Source organism: Macrobrachium nipponense, chromosome 35 (assembly GCF_015104395.2).
Source record: "Macrobrachium nipponense isolate FS-2020 chromosome 35, ASM1510439v2, whole genome shotgun sequence".
NCBI classification, from domain to species: Eukaryota; Metazoa; Arthropoda; class Malacostraca; order Decapoda; family Palaemonidae; genus Macrobrachium; species Macrobrachium nipponense.
The window spans coordinates 50,823,192-50,844,251 of record NC_061096.1 but is presented as its reverse complement, the minus strand read 5'-3'; the positions used below and the strand labels follow the sequence as shown (position 1 = coordinate 50,844,251).

The 21,060-nt window shown below is 36.5% G+C and overlaps 1 protein-coding gene across 2 annotated transcripts in view; it reads left to right on the top strand.

Annotated features, from left to right (window-relative positions):
* The window catches only part of LOC135208751 (neuroendocrine convertase 2-like), a 307,897-nt gene that overhangs the window by 17,401 nt on the left and 269,436 nt on the right, over positions 1-21,060 (top strand). The window contains exon 1 of one of the 2 annotated variants that reach the window (XM_064241250.1): positions 7,262-7,492. The exons of the other annotated variant lie outside the window; for it this stretch is intronic. The gene's annotated coding sequence lies outside the window, so the exon portion shown is untranslated. Of the gene's footprint in view, positions 1-7,261; positions 7,493-21,060 lie in introns of those variants that run through there. 2 annotated transcript variants of the gene reach the window in all.

The window sequence follows — 21,060 nt, the reverse complement described above, 5'->3', positions numbered from 1 at the left end:
AAAATGTTACCCACTTGAGGATTATGTGCGATTATAACTCTAGAAGTAACTCGTTAACGTGTGTTCCATATTTAGTTCCCTTCTGAATGATATAAGTTTCATTCACTATTAACCAGGTGCAGAATAGGCCAATTTCCAGCTTAGTCTAAAAAATCTCCACTATAGTAGATTCACATCAACCGTGCATTTGATGTCTAGGCCAGTCCCTTACGACGCTCCCGATTGGCTATTGATATACCAATCACAGGGCTGGAAACTCCCAGTCTCTCTCGAGAGTTCACATAGGTAGGATGTATGTTCCACCCCTCCTGGAGGACGTATCCCTCAGGAGAGGTGGACACATAGATCCTACCCATGTGAACTCTCGAGAGAGACTGTGAGTTTCCAGCCCTATGATTGGCTAATCAACAACCTATCAGAAGCGTCATAAGGGACTGGCCTAGACATTATAGATGCACGGGTGTGAATCTACTATGGCGTTAAGTATTTTGTGTTGACTTTTGTGATTTGTTGAAATGATGTTGTCACGAAAGCTATGTGCTATTGACTTAAGATATACACTCGAAGAATTTATTGCAATAAATCCACCAAAAGAATAATACAGTTTTCATCCTTTTCTGATCATTTTTGTCAACAGACAGACTCACTTGACCTTTGCCACGTGGAGCGATGACAAATGGAACCTGCCAGCGTAAGACCATGCCTTTTACCCGAAAGCAAACGTTCGGAGAATTTGGTGCATAATACGTAATGGCGTCGTTTTGAGTGGCAAACTTTTCGCGTTGCTTCGACTTGGAGGCGATTCCTTTCAAGCTAAATTATAGACGGGAACAAATGGCCTGAAATGCGTCCGTGAAACGGAGCTAATTTAGTCCCACTAGCAGTACGTTTACAACCCATTTCGAAAGACAATTATTTATCCGACGCAGCCCAAAAATCATTATTGCGATTGTTGATCAAAACGCCCTTTACAAAAAAAAGAGGACTACCAAATGAATACCAAATTGAAAAATCTGTTATTCCCTCGCATTTGAAAGGCAATCCATTTCATGCGAGTCAAGTGCGGGAGACGAGCTATCAACTTTAACTCATAGATTTGGCGAACGGTTTCCTGATATTCACAGTAGATTAATAAGTTGTCTGTATCGTGACATTCATATTGGCGTCGCCCTGCAAGTAGAACAAAGACACAGGAGTCCTTGTGATCGATGGATGTCGAGCAGAATGTTAGATGAAAAGAATAGGCACAACGTTTCCAATATTTGATTAATTAGGCCTAGTGCCTGTGATTGAACCGGCAGCGTAATATTTCAATCACATTAAATCTTGACAATAATTCAGATATAGAAGAAAAAAGCTAGACTCAAAACATTTTTATTCTGTTTCTCGATTTAATGAAAGCAGCGATACAAGACTATGAAAAGCTATGATTTGTTCGGTGGCTATCGAGTTTTCCCCTCAACAAAAGGTTCGGTATAATATCGCACACACGCCAACTGAAATATATTTTGAATGCAATGCTATGTCATTTGTAATTACGTGATGCGTTTCCCACATCCAAGGTCCTTTCAGCAGATGGAAATGGAACTGTTCTAGGCCGGGATGTGGCGTGATGTTTGGGCATTCTGTTGATGTTGCCATGACTGGGTTACCGAAAATGAGGTGATTATTTATCACAGATGTTGAGAATTTACGTTGCTTATGCAGATTTAGACTTAGAGGTGATTAGAACAGCTGCTGATAGTTCCGTTGCTCATGTAGATGTAGACTAAAGGAAAACTGAATGCCTCTAATGAAAACATATTAAGTTTGGCTGTTTCGTTAGTTAAAGATGTAAATATTGATCGGGAAGAAGGAATAAATTTCATATTCCCTAGTATTCTTTTGACGAGGCATTGATGCTCTCTCTGCCATAAGGATCGTAAATGCAGGTTGACATTTTTTTCACCTCTTTTTACATGAATCATAGCACAACTTCTCGACGTTTTCATAAAAACTATTTGGACAAAACAAACAATTCATTGTAAAACCACCCGTGAAGAATCCTGTGCTCTGAATGGCCATTTTTAGGTTCTTCCAATTGCATCTTTAAGTATAAGAAAAAAAAGCAAGACCATTTTCTCAAAGATTCCTCATATTTGATCTTTACATTTACATAGCATGTCCATTTCCTCGCCTGGCAAAACGTAGCGCAAAGCAATGCTGACCTCCGTTTGAAAGCCTGTCTGTCTAGGTGGCCCGCTTGGCTTTTCCTCCTCATAAGCCGTCAAGAACAGTCTTGCTTCTGGACAGATGAGAGCCTTTTATGTGGTATCATTCCCTTTGCAAAGCCTTCATCTGGGAGCCCCTAGGCAGCGTCCGTATTCCTGACTATCAAAGCGATCACCGGAAGGAGGGAAGAAAAGAACGTGAGGTGGCATGCAGGTTATTCTTTGGTGATAGACCGATATCAGTGATTTCAATAAATATAATAAAGACCATGTTTCATTTTGATACTAAGTACAGCTGCAATGCAACTGTATATTAATGCTTGAGAATTATCACAAAAAAACGTAATATGGAAATTAATAAACAAGAATAGAAATTTTACATCTGGCGTGGGACGCAAAATGTTCCCAATATCCATTCTAACTGTTACCTACAGTACGCTGTGATTGTGTCCATATTAGCTGACAATAGTAGGTCACCAGAAATGATTCAAAGGTCTTTGACCCTGCACTGCGCCATAATGGCCGTTCTATGTGGATCAAAATTCTGTGAATTCTTACGAAAGCAAATGTATTCAAATTTTTCCCCATTAAGGAACTCTTGTAGTACATATTTCTGTAAGTACGAATCAACTGTTTTACCTAGAGTATTTTGAAACTATTCACAAATATTTTCGATATGAGAAAGTCCATGAGTAGAACATAAATTAGATTATGAGTTTTACCAGTTGCTATAAAAAATAATTTGATATGATGAAGATAATAGGGCAGAGGAATTTTCCTTGTAAGATTCCCGATTGTCACAGATTAGTCTAGATTGTGTTCCATTAGCTGATAATTTAAGCATTTAATTTGGGGTAAAATTTTGTAGTCATTGTTTTTGTGAATCTGATCTATTTTTTTTAGCGCTTATTCTAAAATATAAGAGAGAAAGAGAGAGTTTTCACATTTTACTTGAAATACAGCTAATTGGAATTATAGACCTGCATATTAGAGAGAGAGAGAGAGAGAGAGAGAGAGAGAGAGAAGTATCTGCATGTACTACACATATAGGTCAAAATACTTTTCAGTAGCAGGTGTTCACAGGAGAGAGAGAGAGAGAGAGAGAGAGAGAGAGAGAGAGAGAGAGAGAGAGAGAGAGCATAGCATAGTGGTGGTAATGGTTGCAGTGTTGTAGTTTCAAGGGATTTCTGCGCCCGTTATTACCGAATCGATAAGTGTGAGCGCGTTTATTACCATGCAGTATTGACTATACAAAGAGGTTTTCTAAACAGAGTCGAGGAGGTTTGACCTTGAGGTTATTAAGCTGGATGCTATGAAGAAATTCACAAATACAACACAACTATTAGTACTAGCATTCAAACATTCATGAAACATGACGTAAAGAATTGACTTCAGAACAAACTTCCTTAGACACATAGCCTATTCACAAGTCAAGAGAGAAACAGAGTGAAGAAAATCGTTGGATAAAAACGTAAAAAGGGATGAACTGACTACATGATTAATTATTATGTACAGTTCCCCACAAAACTGAGATTGCATTTTTATAATTTAGATGCCATTGTTCAACAAAGTGATATCTGGCAACTGGAAAGGAGACTTGCCATAATTGTCATTCTCTTTCTCTCATTTTTTCATTTTCTTTAATAATAGATAACATCTACTTCTAAAAATAAACTGATCGAAACCTATGATTTATAAACTCATTATCCATAATTATATCCGTAAAGCTATTAAATGCCAAATCATGGATTCCCTTTATACCCCTATTATCGTTAATACCGTTATACTGCAGCTTCACCAAGATACCAGTGCTCAGCCTATCAACTAAAATCAACTGTATTTCCCTCCTCAAAAAGGTACGAAACTAAGTCTGATATGCGGCTGACACTAGAAACAAAGATTTCGCACAGAAATTTCAGCCCAGAATTGCTTGGCAATGAAAATAACAGCATTATAATGGCAAGGCGAGTCACGAAATTAAATGAGACAATGAAAGGACATTTGCAACGGTGACATTGGTTGGGAAATGAGGTGGAGCTCAACGGAGGAGAGGTGTTAATGTGTGTGTGTGTGTGTGTGTGTGTGTGTGTGTGTGTGTGTGTGTGTGTATGTGAGAGAGAGAGAGAGAGAGAGAGAGGGAATTTAAAAATATATAATATAGGTCTACTCATATATGTAAACATAAAAGTGATAGTAGTCACCGGGCCATACAGTCTTTCACTTCATCTTTTTGACAAGTGGTTGGATACAAATAAAACTGTTAAGTTTATGAGAGAGAGAGAGAGAGAGGAGAGAGAGAGAGAGAGAGAGATGGAAGGAACTTCATGCTGCTTGTAGATCCAAGCACAGGGTAGGATTGTATACAAATTAATGCTTGAGAGAGAGAGAGAGAGAGAGAGAGAGAGAGAGAGAGAGAGAGAGAGAGAGAGAGAGAGAGAGATCTTCCTTCAAATTCTTCTCAGCTCAGTTGGTTCAATAACGCACAGTGTACGGGTCACGTTATTTCGTGCATTTGTGTTTTCATCAGCTAACTCATAGCAATTTAATTGCTTGGTATGCAAAATCCATTCTTTAGCCTAAAGTTAAATATAGTCTCATTATTAAGGTGAATTCAAATTCAAGCAGTTATATCCCGAACTCTTGTCTTTTCAAAGAACATTACTATCATTATTATACTATACAATAAAGCGATGTTAATGCACAGGAGTTCGTAATAATATAGTTTACTCCATTAGATAAGTCGACTAGGAACGTCAAACGCCAGCCTCTGATAGAATGAAATATATACTTTAGTTCCGTTTTTATACTGATCATATAACGTACTAGACATGCATGAAAATTAAACACATGAAGGAGATACAGAATGGGAAAAAATGAGACAAAAAATATTCCATACATCTATTCTCCATGACCCTGACGTCTGGAGCTCATTCGTTTCAAGGGCAAAATCTAATTGACTCAGTTTCCAAGGCATACGGTGGCCCTTACAAAGCCATTTGCATACTTTTGTTCCTTTTTACAGTTATCGTACAAATCCCTGATGTTTTGTTGAACATGTAAGTTTTATTCGTACATCACTTTGCATAATTAATATACTTGTACTAGAGTAAGGTGAACTAAACCACTGTAACTAGATTTCTTCACTGTAAGGCTCTCTCTCTCTCTCTCTCTCTCTCTCTCTCTCTCTCGTGTACGATCCTCTTGACAATTACTTTAACCAACTTATAAGACACAGCAAACACTATTTCAACTTAGTTCAGTTTTATGGCTTTAGACCGATGCGTCTCACATGCTATTGTGGTACGTTTAATCAACATTCTGCGTTTTTTCTTTGGTTTGTTTTGTAAAATTATTACTGTGGACTTTGAAAAAAAACTCACATTGTTAACAACATCAATTGAAAGAAGCTCCCTGAGAGAGAGAGAGAGAGAGAGAGAGAGAGAGAGAGAGAGAGAGAGAGAGAGAGAGAGAGTTGTTAATCTAGTTTTAAACTTATAATTTCTGTTAACGTAAGCATTTTGTCGGTATAAACCTGCAAATAGTACTAAAGAATAAATTAAGAAATATCTTTAATTACTTGATGGTGATCTGTCCCACTTCTTCTTCTTTTTCTTCTTCTTCGGAGAGAGCTGTTCACATTCGAAAGTTAGGATCTTAATTTACATATTTTGAAGGGTTTGTTGTCATACATATAAATGTGAAAGAGAGAGAGAGAGAGAGAGAGAGAGAGAGAGAGAGAGAGAGAGAGAGAGAGAGAGAGAGAGAGATTCGTTCAAATTCTAAAGTTAGGATCCTAATTTGCATATCATATTCGGAAAGGTTTGTTGCCATAGCTACTAGCTAACCGAGATATTCGGAGGAGTGTGTTGACTTACATATAAATGTGAAATGTGTAGTATTGATACCAGAGAGAGAGAGAGAGAGAGAGAGAGAGAGAAGAGAGAGAGAGAGTTGATATAACGTGCAAGTTAGGATCGTAATTTACTTATTGTCATAGAAATACAAGCGTGGCGTACTATGTCTAACACACACACACACACACAGACCTATAAATATGTAGCGGCGACATTGACCGAGGAAATATAAGAGAGAGTCGTTTATACAGAGGGTAAATGGTGGTTCTAGGCGACTGGACCATAACTCACATGCACTACCACTTAACAGTGTTGCCACATTTACACACCACTGACTTCCAACTTCGTTTAAATTTTATAATCATTCAACCATCGGTAAAAATCTAACGTATATTTGAAAATATACGATTTCCTTTATTGCCTACAAAGATGAATTGCCGTAAACTTATGCTAAACGGAAAACCTAAATGTAAACATTATATGGGCCTCTAGACTGCAACAGTATCAACTGATAATTAGACTATATTATAGATCTATACATTAAAAGTATTTACAATAACAATTTGCCAAAAAAAAAAAACAACAACAACATTCCTTATCAAGTTAATCACAATAATTCTTTACGTTTAGTAACACGATTCTAAATATATTTAAATCACCTTAATTAGACGGATGCATACTATACAGCTGTCACTGTTGTCTGCATTCTTAGTATAGATCGAGTTGTACTGCTTTGTAAATTGGCGCGTAAACAACCATTCTTTGATGGTTCTTTGTTCAGTCATTATTGTGTGAACATATATATAAATGTGCAAATAACCAAGAAAGTAGGTCAATGACTTTCAACATATAAGAAAATAATATATTTAACCACAATAACCCATAAAGTGTGGAAATTTTGCCCACGCTTGGTGTGGGCCCTGGTGGCAGATCGCAAAATAAAGACGTCACTTCTGCACCTGATCATCTTGTGGATACCAAATTCTACAACGAAGCCCACATTTTTACGTTTAGGCAACACTACCACTATCGTAAACAACCATTGGTATTAGCAAGTAAATTTGAGTATGTATGGTCATCGTCCTGCCGAAAGTGGGCGGAGTCTGGTGATCGGCCGATCAAGGTGTCTTCATGTGTATGGGTTTGTCATTGTCATTTGTCAACACTTCAGTAGGCCAGGAACTCTTCTAATGGTGAGAAGTGAGTGTACGCCGTGGCTTCAAAAGTGGTCTAACTGAACGAGCCTTCAAAAAAGTTGTCTTACAGTGAGAGGAATGTTGCACGAGCAATGCATACTTCTTGAGAAGCTGATTTAAGGTGAAGGATCAATCAACCACAAAAGATACAACAGTGAAACAGGATCAACTTCAGTTAAAAAGTCGAAGCTTCTAAGAAATTAGGACTGACGTTGTTGGCCTATTAGATGAGGTTAGTGAGCCTTTAATCATCAGACTAAATTATTTGTTCGCATACAAACTTTTGTCGTTACTTCACGATTTAAAATTCTAAGGGCATAGGCAATTTTTAATTACGGTAGCCAAATAGGCCCAAGCATTAGGTATGGGTGTAGTTGTAGCGAACGCTAGGTCTACGGTTTCAGGAGGAATGTCTGTGCATTATGCTACAGAGCGTCACCACTGAATTAGTGTTTTCTAGGTTTCATTTTGGTTTAGCTACTACGTCCATGAAATAAGTTGCAAGGCTAAAGTAGCTGTGTTCTATCTATTTGATCGTGAGGGTTGAGGCGGAGTCTTAGCCGGCACCTTGTGTTGCCATATCTGGTAGTTCGATATAGGCCTAGTTTTAAATGTTTTATGAAAGAAAGGGTTATGTGGGCTTTGGTATCGATACTTGTTTCTCAAATTGTGAAATGTGCCAACAAGCAAAACTATTTTTTAAAATTTAGAGCGTTTTAGAGAAAAATTCCGGGATTTATTGTGATTATTTTCCTTACAGGTGAAACAGCACTTCAAATGACCAATTCCAATAACGGTAAAATATTTAAAATGAAATAAGAGAGATTTAAATGTCGCAACGTGGTAAATAAACTTGTTTGAATACGTTGGACTCTCGTGAAGAGCTTTGACTATAAGTAATGAGAAATAGTTTACGGCTCCTTGACAGAAGCAGATTTTTAGATGCCCAGTCAGGCGATCGGCCACGTGGCACCTTATATCACATTTCCTGTAATTTTGATTTTGAAATCGTTGAAGATAGTAATCATTAGAAACTGAGTACATTAATCAAAACCCTATTATATTAAGCTTTTCTTTTTAAGTAACTTCCTTTTCTCGGTAAATTTTCCATTTGAGTGGTAAGTTTGGCACGTTCGTAAATGGCGCCAATCCAACCCTCATATGCTAGAGTAGCCATCAGCTAGACTAGCTCTTCAAAAGACGATGCCACATTGAAGATCGTCAGGTTATTGGATAGTGTGTGGGCGGCTTCGATTAGCTATATTCAAATCTGAATTATATCGAAGTCAAAGTAAGTTGTCGAAGCACGCAAACGGAGGGTGGTGTGGAACGTTAGGGGGAGGGGGCGTGGCTTAGCGATTTGAAAGTTTGGTTGATCTGTTCAAGAGTCAAAGCATATACTTTGACTCTGGATCTGTTGACGAGAACCACGTCTTTGCCCTGCAATACCGGAAGTCATGAGCTAAACATTCAAACATTTTAAAACTACATTTTAGATTGCTTATGGAATTATTGTTTATCATAGTTAGTTTTAATGTTTAACACTTGTGATTTCACCTACACAAAGAGAGACGTACTATATTTTAAAACCAAAATCTTTCCTCCCTCTTGCTTGACTTTACATCGTTTAAATTATCACCTCAATATATTTCGCCTTTTTAAGAAATTGAAATTAAATTTTTTCTTAATGGGATTTCAGAAATCCTTTGAATGTTTAGTGGTATCATTATAAATGGAAAATTTACCTAGCTTGGTTCGTACATTTGTAGAAAGCAATTCAAAATATATATTTTTTTGTGTTTAAAGGATTAGCAGTGCTTAATTTTTCTGTCGTAATTTCCACGTTTCAGGTGAACAGTTACGTGTATTTGCACATATATGGTCATTGTAGACCACCATACGTGTGCTAAGTTTGTTTTAATTGTCTTTTCTGCCTCCTGTCCCATTCTCGTTTTTCCTTTTGTAGTTTCGTAATTTTGACTTTCAGTACAAATTGTTACTCGTACATATATTCTGTTCGTCATCAGTAATACGAAAAATCATGGTGTATTGTTTTAATATAATCGTTGATAAGAGAGTAAATGTAGATGTATGCAACATTTGTTCATGGTAGTTAATGAATTGATTCATACTGAAAATATTTCACAGTTCAGATTTATTTCGTGGATATAAAAAAGTAAATTCCTCTTTCATGTGTTTCAAGTTTAATATTTTTGTACCTGCTTGCATTGTCCATTAATATGGCTCTAAATAATCTAATAAGGCCAGTCGAGGTTGAATGAATTGAAATACCGCTGCTCTTCAGTATCGTTGTTTGGGTCACTAAACAGTACACACACACACACACACTTAATAATGGCCCCATACCCGTTCATTACAAAACATCTAACATCTCTGTAAGAAGTTCCCCAGGACAACTGGCTGTAGAAATGGGAACCTCATCCTAAGGCGATTTAGCCTTTCAAGATGTTAAGTAGCTCTGTTTTATCTGAAGGATTGGTTAAAAATGTCAGTCGTCAACAAATAAGGGATGACACCTTACACTAGATCTCGAATGGGAGGATTTAAGATAAGATTTAGCTACTTCTAGAAGCTTGACTTACGAATGGATATTATGATTTATTTTCTCGTGTGTGTGCGTGTAGTGCTTTATAAATGTTTTTCTGAATTATTGGCATTCCCATCTTCCAAAACTACACCATACACCTTGCAGTACTAGCCCTGCGCTAAAATGTAACTTGCCATTTCTTGGATGAGGATTAGGTGACACCTCAACGTTCTAGACTTTTTTTTCCAATAAAATTCTCCTAAATCGTGTAGCTTGATCGTTGGAACTTCAAAAGTTTAAATAAGTGTAAAACCGGGTATAATGAGCAGGCTCAAACCAGTCTCATTTCGTAGGACCTCGGACCATAGTGTATTTGAAAGGTAGCCCTGTAATCTTGCCAGGACGGCTGCTCTATCATTTTTGCACAGAAAGGTTATGGTAATAATGGATTGTGGTTGGAGGGACTTCGTTGCATTTAAACAGGAAAGGCATTTTGAATTGTACTGATGAAACAGTTTTTATCAGCGTCAGATTATTAGCTTAAATACAACGTGACATTTTCTAATGTAGTATCAGACTTCTTTGATGTGACTTATAGCCGTCAGCCCAGGATTATATATATATATATATATATATATATATATATATATATTATATATATATATATATATATATATATAACACACATATATAAATATATAGATATTATATATATATATATATATATATATATATATATATTACGTAATTTTTTTTCGCTCTCAAACCTCCAAACTGATAAAGACTCAGATAACTTAAAATAATTCATTCAGTATTATAGTATTGGAAGAAAGGATTCACAGACGCAGATACTTTTTTTTCACATTGTTTTGAATTGAAGTATTTACTAACAGAATTGTTATAAAAAAAGTTCTATCAAACTTATTGTTGCTTTCACCCAACTTTTTATTTCCTATACTAGACAGTGCAGGTATTAACCCGCTATGTGTCCACCTTTACGCGTCACCTACTCCAAGGTGCTTGTAAATAATACTTTGATCCTCGAGGGGCTAGTACTAAACACGTTGTCCCAAGATTCTCGAGGGGCTAGTACTAAACACGTCGTCCCAAGAGCTTCCGCCACGTTTAGTACTAGTACCTCGGAGTAGGTGACGCGTCAAGTTGGTTACATACCGGGTTAATACCGGCATTATCTTTCAAAATATTCCTAGACTCTACTAGAATGTGTTTCTCAGGAAGGCTGTTTTCCAATATGGAATCACTGAACTTTACTTTGGTATTGTTATTTCATTTCTTGACGTAACTCGTCAATTTTGAAGTGTCCTAGCTAGAAGTCGTTTCCCACAACTTTCATAAATTAAGGGTCGTACAGATATTACCTAACACTTTTTTTTTTATTTTATTTTTTTGGTATTTTTTTTCCCTCCTCACCCCCCTTGTCACCCCGTATGACACATGTCCAGGCACCCCCTAGAAAATTATGTAACATCAGCTAGTAACATAACCGCCCCCCCATTTAGTGTTTCCTTTTTTTTCTTTAGTGCTGTAAAATATCAGTCTAGCCTGATACCTGGAAATTATTTGTAAATAAATGTTGAAAATGTTGAAGTACAAACATGGGTTGAATTTGTGATATTTTGTAAACTTACAATAATGCAAAAAGTAAACTTACAATAATGCAAAAAAAAAAAAAAAAAATCAAGTATCATATTTTGAATATTACTAGAATATAATAAGTCTATCGCAGAATCTTTACTAGCTCTTTTGTCCTTCTACATTTACATCTTTTTAAAAGAAACAAAGGAAATAAATCTGAAAATGTTATGTACATATTGTTGCACTTGCACCCCAATTATCCCCCCACCCCCCTCACGGTCACACTCCTAACACTTCGCCATATCCCCCTGCCCCTCGCCCCTAAGGCGTCATGTAAATTTTGAACGGCCCCTTAGAATTTGTTCTAACATCATCGTTTTCTGACAATCTTCCTCTATCTCGTAAATCTTTCTAAAACGTTCCTGCTCATAATCTTAGTTGCACACCTTTCCCTTTGGCATGTTAGAATTCTAAGACTTCCACTTTCTATCGTGGTCGTCGTCCATTTCTGCCATATATCTGAGCATTAAGAATCTCTCTTTTCTTAAGCCAAAGCCAGCCACTTTTTAATCCTATAATCCACTTCTTTCAAACTCCACGTGGGATTCAACCCAAGAATAGTTCTTCTCCCTGCAAAGGCCTCACCACATGAGTCTCTGCAGTTCATATTTAATCCCCGGCACAAAGACTTGCTCTGCTCCAGAGTTGACTATTTCGTTTTGGAAAGTCTAAAAAAAAAAAAAAAAAAAAAAAAAAAAAAAAAAAAAAAAACGAAAATTGAAACATAAAAAAAAAAAAACGAAAATTGAAACGATATAATTCCAGATAACTTTTTGAAAAATCTCTGGAAATTGCTTTTGGTGCAATATTTGTTTTTACGGGTAACATTCCCAAACAGAATGATGGAATGACCACTGGCGCTCCCCTACGGACCTCTTGCCAATATTTTGGAGTGACATGAAGAGCAATTATTTCCATATCAGTATCGTTTTTGAATTTATGACCATGCTTTGTTAGAGTTATGATGGAAGATATTTTTTTAAAGCGTAACTGCGCATTGATATCTTCAAAAGATCAAATGCAGCACGTGAAAGGATGTACTAATAAATTTACCATTATTCCATGCACCATGGCTTTGGCGAAATTGAGGTGCTTCAACTCTTGTTTTCATAGAAGAAGCAGTTATTAATGTGCTTTTATGTACGATGATTGGCCATGTACAGCCAACCTTTGTGAAGTATTAACACGCTATATGGTCCAACAGTAAACAGAATCCACGACAAGTAATTGATATCCGACAGGTATTACTAATGAGACATAAACATTACAGGAAGATTAGCCTGAAATTTTACCTCTGAATACTTAATGAAAAAAAAAAAAAATTGAAAACTCGTTAGACATGCTCTATTTTCTTTCACCTTGGATGAATAATCTATAAACCGCCAGAATAGTTTCATAAAAATCCTTGGGCAAGCCTTAATTACACATTTCAAGAACCACTTCATCGGGAAGTCTAGTGCTCTTGTCTTGAAAGAGTTTCCTCCAGAGCAAACGAAACCCAACAACTCTGGATCTTGAACGATTACTAAAATATTTTGCACTGGTTGCGGTGGTGGTGTTGGTTGGAGTCTAGGTGACGGAGGCAAGATGAACTTGGATCGACACAAACAAAACGAGGGTAGACGGAGAAAGGACTGGTAAGAATGAGTAGGGGGTTGTGGGTAATAGAGCCTAGGATAGAAAATGAGTTTAAAAAAAAAAGAAAACTGAAAGGGAAAAGGAGGAGTAAATAACACTGAATTTGCCCAGTATAGATAAGTGCTCATAAATTTTTGTTTACAGCATTACGCACTCATACACACACATGCACAATATACCGGATATGTATATAGTATATATAATTATATATATATATATATATATATTATTATATATAGGTATTAGTGTTGTGTGTGTGTGGTGTGTGGCCTCACATTTTATACTTACACCGTGTAACAGCTCTATAGTCATAATATTATATCTATATATATATATATATAGATTATATATATATGTGTGTGTGTGTGTGTGTGTGTGCATACATTTTATACTTACACACGTGTATACACTCTATATCATATATATTATATATATACATATACATATACATACATATCAACCGTACGTTATTTTTTCACTTTTTGAAGAGGTGACACTTTAAAGTGCACGCTTTTTGCTTACGATCAGGTCTTTAAGGGTAAAGTTGGTAGACCAATAGTCGTTTCCTTCAAAACATAAGAAACTGATTTGGATACCGGCGGGTTTGTGAATGATAGTCTAGGAATGAACTTGGTCCCATCATTCATCAACGGAGTACTACTGTACCACTCGGCATGCAAGATGCCTTAGCTCAGAGGGATGGTAGGGACACGATATAGTATTGACAAGGTAGTCCCGCTCTAGCGACGAGTTTGGGACCCATTTGCGCGTGATTTTGTGACGTCACGCTAACCGGTCGAAGCGACAATTTACTGAGGCAAACATTGGGATAATTGCCTTTGTTACGCTTTGAAATGCGATTTTATCCCTCGATAGATTTAAGCGATGAATACGATTTTGGACATATGAAATATTGTAGGTCATGTGAATACCGATATTGGAGAAATCGAATAGAAGGAATGTTGCAAAAATATGTTTTGTGTATGTGTGTGTGTGTCTCTGTGTGTGTGTGTGTGAGTGAAACTTTAAGACTGACGGGATCCTGGAGGCTGAGGTCCCGGAATTTTTTCTGCGGTTTTTTGAAACTTCTCTGTGTCGTGGCCTTGTGTGCATTTGGAATCTCGTTATCAATTGTTCTAAAGTTGATTTCCTTTTGTAAGCTGTCCATTGGCGCGAGTCAGCCTTTCAGTTCATGTGTATTTTGTTAACTTTACATAGCTTAATTTTGTGGTTCCGAATTTTATCCCAAAATTAAGCTATGTAAAGTTAACAAAATACATTCACTGAAAGGATGACTCGCGCCAACGGACAACTCACAAAAGGAAATCAACTTGAAAACAATTGGCAACGAGGTTCCTAATGCAGAAAATGCCAAGACAGAGAAGCTTAAAAAAACCGCGGAAAAAATTCCATGGCCTCAGTCTCCAGGATCCCGTCAATTCCTAAAAGTTAAAAAAAAAAAAAAAAATGATTTATGCAACATTTCTTCTTTTCGATTTCTCCAATATCGACATTCACATGAACTACAATATTTCATATGTCCAAAATCGCATTCATCGTATACATGTTTCTCTGAGGATATATATATATATATATATATATATATATATATATTATATATATATATATATACATATATACATAACATACATAAATGTATACACACACACACAACACACACACACACACACATATATATATATATATATATTATATATATATATATATATATATGTGTGTGTGTGTGTGTCGTTGTTATGGATACAGTTAATGTTGGCCGATGTCGGTAAAATGTTCAGTCAGCGAAGTGGAGCCAAGTTTTATTATTTAATAAGAAAAGCCCAACTTGGTTTATAGGAGACATGTCTCTTTCGTTCTAGGTTCTATTTCATTTTGAATTACAGTTCCCATTTAACAGAATTGAGACAAATAATCCAATGTTTCTTTCGAAACCCCAGTTATTGGATTATAATGATTACGTTACAACAAGAGGGAAAATACAAACTAAATTTAGTTTTTGAAAAATATTTTTCTGCGACGCACTTTGCAATAATTACTAAACCGCTTTTTTTGCGAGACAAAATAACTCCAGGAGCCCTTATGTTCATTTAGTCGAATTCATATTTAATTTACCTACTCTGAACTTATTTGACAGACTATCTGACGCACAATTGTACTCTTTAAATCAGTTTTGCACCTTAGAGTACTTTAAAATCCGTATTTTCAGTCAAATATTCAGCTCTCTTAAGAAGCATAAGAAGACTCGGAATCCAGAGCAGATGACGTCCCAATTAGAAATTTCAGGGAATTCGTCGATTACCCTAATGATGTAACTTGGTAAAACATTCCACGTTGAAAACGTTCCAAGGAGAAAGTCAGGGGAAACGAAAGAAAAAGAAAGGGAGGAAAGGATGAACTGGGCATATTATTAAACCTGTAATGCAAACTGCTCATGGCTATTAGATTATTCGATAATTTTGTTAATTTACAACTCACTTTACTCAAGTATTCGCATCGAGAATCCTTTTGTACTCAACAGATTTGCATGAAGTTAACTGGGCAAACATTAAGGCAGGATAATGATGATATATTAAAAGCCATTCCCCATGAAGGCTCTGACGTCAGAGACATTGTATTTGTGTTCGGGTAAACTATGAAACTGAGAATAAGCTGGTATATTCATTTTCTTTTCCTCTCATTCTGTGCTCTTCCCCCTTAAAGGCATTAGTAGTAGTCCAAGACCTTGGTCTTGAAATCACTCTTAAGTACCGAAGTACTGTTCATTCCAACTCAGTAGCAGTCTAAATCAGTGGTTCTCGACTTTTATATTACCACGCCCCCTCTCTGAGAGTAAAATTCCCTCCCAGACTTAAAAGAAAAAAAAAAAAAAAAAAAAAGAGAGAGAGAGAAAGAGAAGGGGTCTCGAGGGAAGTGAATAATTACAAAACATTGTCAACCCAACGAGTCTAATTAGAGTAGTAGACTCTAGGAAAGTAACGTTACAAGGCAATACATTTGAATTTTTTTTTAAAAACTTCTAAATATTAGTTTCTCACCCTTGTTAAGAGGATAACGAATTTAATCAGAGAATTTTTACATTTTTCAATTTTTCCATAGGGCTCGCGCCTACCCTGGAAATTGCTGACGCCCCCCCCCCCCCACCCCCCACGTTGAGAACCACTGGTCTAAACGCTTTACAAGTTGGATCGTAATGTTTTCTTAGGATGGGTACTTTTAAGACTTTCACTTTGCTTGCTCAGTGAATTATTTATGAGGTAATCTTGCTGATGAATATGGAATCCGAAAGAAACCCCCATTAAGTAATTAAATTCAGAATTTCGTAATGGCCAACGCATTTTGTACATTGAATCAGACTTATCCTTTGCGTAGGTTGGTAATATGGAGTGGCCTCGCGCGGTTTCTGAAGTATGTTTGAAGATAATTATACTTAACACTGAAACTGATTGCAGCGTTGTGCGTGAGCAAAGGCATGAAACCGTAACTCCCGTAGGCGGGTAGTGTTGTCAGTGCACCTCACTTAGTGTACTGTAGTCACTACATGAGGTTCTCTGTACCGTCCCTTCGGCTCCTAGCTGCAACCTCTTTCATTCCTTTTACTGTACCTCCGTTCATATTCTCTTTCTTCCATCTGACTTTCCACGCCCTAAGTGTTTTGTAGTGCAACTGCGAGGATTTTCTTCGAGTTACACCTTTCATACCTTCTACTGCCAATTTTCCTTTTCATCGCTGACGGCTTCAATAACCTAGATGTTGTGATGCCAGTTTTTATACCAACAAATCTTTCATCGCTGAATGACCTCACAGGTCCCAGCGCTTTTGCCTAAATTCTATATTCCTACCTTCCTTCCATGAAGCTGTAACTGAAAGTAATAGCTCGAGTTTCGTTGTAGTGCTGAAATCACACGCTTGAATTTTTGCAGAGCATATTCGAGTAAACCTTGAAAGGGAGAGGGGGAGGAAGTTGATAAAACAGCTGTAAATTTGCTGTGGCTGTTTGCCTACATGTTTAATGGAAAATGCACTCTTGAAGGCGTACAAAAATGATTATATCTGCTGGAAATATCTCCATTCTTGCTTCTCTCAGTTACATGGAAAGGCTTTTGCAGAACAAGCACAAACAATCTGGTGATTTGCATTTCATATTAAAGACTTAAGGGTCTGACTTTATTGATTAAGGTGACAGTGACTACTGCGCAAGCTTTATAAATACTGCACTAACTTCTCCGTCGTATTTCTCTCAAATATTATGTATTGAGGGTAGAATTTCTGGCACAAAGAATTGAATTTAAAATCTGGTAAGTTTGGGCAGCAGGGGGCTTAAATGCCAAAAGCAAACTTTTGCTTCAAAGATTTAAAAGTCTGAAGAAACTATATCACTGCCACTGACAACCAGCAGCCATAATAGTTTTGCGAGGGCTAGGAAGGAAGGTTGCAAATTTCACATACCGAACGATTTCCCTAGAGGTTCCTAGACTTCCCAAATTATCCTCTTTTATTTATTTATTTATTTTTTGGCTCGAGTTTAGTATCCAAATTCTTGTGAATGGTAAACTGAACAATCGTTTGCATGGTTTTCGGTTTTGGTAAATGTTTCTCTATCTTGATGTATTCATTTTTTGTGATAATATTTTGGAGTGAAACCATTATCACATCAGTATTCAAACAAGAATGGTTTTAATACCAACAGAAATATTGTTCAACCTTTGTTTTCCTTCATTGGAACCCCTTGGTTAGACTAAAGATCCGCAGAAAGAATTTAAATTCTTGTAAGAGAGAGAGAGAGAGAGAGAGAGAGAGGATACAATTCCTCCCTCGTCGGAATGAACAAAGCAGCTTTAAGAAAGTAAAGGCCTTTTGTTGAGGGACCAAATATCACTAAATGAGAAAGAACGCAATATTGCCAATGGTATTGGAAGAAGGGAACGTTGCCAAAATCAGTGTTGCCAAATACTGAAGGAAAAATATAATTACTTATAGAGACACTGACATCGCGATATCAGTGAAAAGGATGCTATTGATTTTCGCAAGCTCCTTGGATAACAGGATGCTTCATGGCTCGCCTGAGCATCAAAATATACTCGTGAAAAATATATAACTGGAAACGGGATTTTATGTTGTCAGTGTCTGATTTGTTTTTCTGTCGGAAACTCGAGGTATGCATCGACGTTATTATTTTTGAAATTATTATTTTTTCGTTTCTTCGTGTCCAATGCATCAAGGGCTATTAATGACTGCTGCATACTTTCAGAGAATCTTGGTTATGGTCAATAGCACCGCCCACATTTATGGCGTTGACTTATTGCGTGACGTCACCATCTTCTTAGCATACCGGGAACTGTAAGAATTATTATATGAATTTTAAGGTGCTGACCATCTTAAAAAGGAAGCATTCAAATAAATTGATTTCATGAATATATCTAAAATAGAGATGCATCTTTATTCGCATGTTTTTAAAGGGTTAGCATGATGTGCCAGTGTACTTTACGTGGATTTGTAGTGCTTTATGTTTAGTTTTGATCTAATGTGCATTTTTGCGCACAATAGTCTATCGTCTGCTGGAAGGCGTGTTACTAAGCCATTTATCATATCATGATTCGAAACTGTACAAAAAAAGTAATAAGGCGCGAGTTCCTTCGACATGTTGGAAAGTGATTCAGAATCGACATGGTCAAGTTTCAAGGGCAAAATTGGCATCATTTGAGATTTAGGGTGCGGGTAGTCTGTGACTGGTTTGAGAGTTTATAGAAATTTTTTTTGACTACTTTTATACAGTCTGTACTACTGTAAAGATTTTTTTTTTTTTTTTTTTTTTTTTTTTTTTTTTTTTAGCTCTATGACATCCTTGATAATAAACTCTATCATTCTTTTGTCATAACGATCCCATCAGTCAAGCCTAGGCTAACCTCCCATGGCTCATGGAGGCGGCGTGAATATTGAAGTGTCTATTGAAGGGATTTTTATTGCCCTACATTTTTACATAGTTTCTTGCTTAACACAATGGACGGAGGGTATTGAGTAACAATAACAGGTTTTGAGTGGTGGACGGATTACGTGCCATCGATTTGGAGAAATCGGGCGGGAAAGAGGTTCCATTACGTCAGTAACCTATAAATTTACTAATGGTAACTTTTAGACCAGCTCAGTTCACCCGGCTCAGTTTACCATTCTAGGCGTCTCATGATTCAGTTGTATACTTGACTTCAAGGGATCGTTTAGTGCCTCTCTCTCTCTCTCTCTCTCTCTCTCTCTCTCTCTCTCTCTCTCTCTCTCTCTCTCTCTCTCTCTCTCTCTCTCACAAAACGTCTTTTTATATATTTTCTCATGAATATACCCAGGAGTTGCTGTTGGTTTTATTTCTTTTATAATATAAGTATGTCAGTTATAATTGTAATTTTGCAATGAAAAGTTTGAAGAAATATTAGGAAAAATATGTATATCCAGTAAATTTACTGCACCTTTGATCTCAGTAAATTTACATAAGTATTTTACAATAAATATACTCAGAATTTGTTACTGATTTTAGTTCTTATCTGTTATGATATTAAGTGAGTTGTAAAAATAATTTTTCAAAAGTTGCCCTGTCTGGGGTGCTGGATATGGTTTTTTTTTTTTTTTTTTTTTTTCTTTAGCCCGGTTCTTAAGGGTTGAGTGCTTGCCATCTTAATGTGACTTGTTTATTTCTTAACTTTAATTTACGAAAAAAATGAGAGAGAGAGAGAGAGAATTCTTATTTTATAGAGAATGGATGTTTGGGTACTCTCTTTCATATCGGGAGAAAAACACTCTCAGTGTCCCAATTTAGCAGATTTTTCAAGAACGCAGTAAAGTTGACACAGGCTACTTCGACAGCCTGAAGTATCATAAAACGATGTCATTCTATCCTGCATGTATCGATAGGTAACTTTTCCTCCAACGACGCTGTCTGACGCATTTTTAGCATTTTTTCTATTCAAGTGATATTTATTTTACGCTCAACTCGTGTTTCCGGAGATATATCTCCGTGTAACATTAGAGTGACCCGTTTCGTAAGTGATGTTCTTTCCTTTTCAGGAGATTGTCACAGGGTTGCAATTTTCGCTAGCAGTAAACATTAAATATTGATGGTAGAAAACAAGGATTTCTCTTTAAAGATATTCATCGGGTTTGGCTTTGAACTGATATGAAAGGATACGTGATAGGAAGGTGATGCAAAATACGATGTAATTTTTTTTCTTCTTTACTTGTATTGGAATATGAAAACGAATTTCCCTAAGTCCCTCTGCAGAAACAACTTTGATCATTTATTCCTTGTGCAACGTTCGGTGCTTGTACTCCAGCGTTTTGATATGCATATTCTGGTATGGAAGACATGGAACGTGGAATGTTTCTCGACGTGAGGGATGTCTTGTGTCTTCTATATTTATATTTTGGAAACGTCCATCGCGTATTCATCTGCATTGACTTACTATGTGTGTGTGAAGTTTGGTGCTTTTAGACCTGTATAATAATATGCTATTCTGATATCGGTTACATAAAAAGTATTTTTGTGCTTAAGGAACATTTTATGTCTTACAATATCTCCATATGTATAGATATTTACTAATTATGTTCTGGAGGAAGTTTTGAGAATTCATGTAATTGTGGTGAGTGGGGACACAGTGATATAAAAAAGTCCGAAGGCCAATTCTTAAATAAGAAATGCAATTATAGGAGAGATAAAGCTTGCCTTTTTAACCATATAAATGAAAAGTATTTGGCCAAATGATCGTATAAGAAGAATTGCAGTGGTCTTCATTATGAGTAGAGGGATAACTGAATTGCAATAAAGTCATAATCATCAATCTTTTACTATGAGTTTGCTCAACTGGAGTCCATTTAAGAGTGTAATACACACAGTTATCAGCACGAGATTATCAGTACCACGGGGACTCATTACTGTTTAGTTTCCATCAGATACA